At 36.3% G+C, this 706-nt stretch overlaps 1 non-coding gene across 1 annotated transcript; it reads left to right on the forward strand.

The window, feature by feature from the left end:
* The first annotated feature begins 408 nt into the window (after window positions 1-408).
* On the forward strand, window positions 409-482 carry Trnaa-ugc (transfer RNA alanine (anticodon UGC)). Its single transcript has one exon. It is a non-coding gene; the product is annotated as a tRNA-Ala (tRNA).
* Window positions 483-706: the final 224 nt, after the last annotated feature.

Genomic DNA, 706 nt, shown 5'->3' on the forward strand with positions numbered 1-706 from the left:
ACCACTATTCCTCAAATTATTCCCATGAAACAGAAAAAGAGGGAAACCATCCAAGCTCATTCTATGTGTTAGTATCACCTTGATGCCAAAAATAGACAAAGATACATCCAGGAAAGTAAACTTTAGACTAATATCCCTGATGAACATTGAATTCTCAATAAACTACTGGCAAAATGCACACAAAAACTTATTTAAAAAATGGTGCACCAACAAAGAAAGGAATTGCACTAGAAGAAGATCATCAATCAGGTACATTCTAGAAATGCAAGGTTGGCTCAACAGATGGAAATATATAAATGTAATTCATCACATTAATAGACTTAAAGACAAGAATCATGATTATCTCAATAGATGCAGAAAAGCATTTAACAAAATTTGGCATGTCTTCATACTCAAAACACTAAGGGCTGGGGATATAGCTCAGTTGGTAGAGTGTTTGCCTTGCATGCACAAGGCCCTGGGTTCAATCCCCAGCACCACAAAAAAAGAAAAAAGAAAAAGAAAATAGGGAGAGTAGGAACATACTTCAACATTATAAAAGCTATATATGTTAAACCCAAGGCCAACCTCATTCTAAATGGAGAAAATTGAAAGCATTGCCTGTAAAACTTGGAATGAGAGAGGGTGCCCTCTTTTCGCCACTCTTATTCAACACAGTCCCTGAAACCCAAGCCAGAGCAATTAGACCAAAGGAAAAACATTAAAG

Source organism: Callospermophilus lateralis, chromosome 17 (assembly GCF_048772815.1).
Source record: "Callospermophilus lateralis isolate mCalLat2 chromosome 17, mCalLat2.hap1, whole genome shotgun sequence".
Taxonomy (NCBI): domain Eukaryota; kingdom Metazoa; phylum Chordata; class Mammalia; order Rodentia; family Sciuridae; genus Callospermophilus; species Callospermophilus lateralis.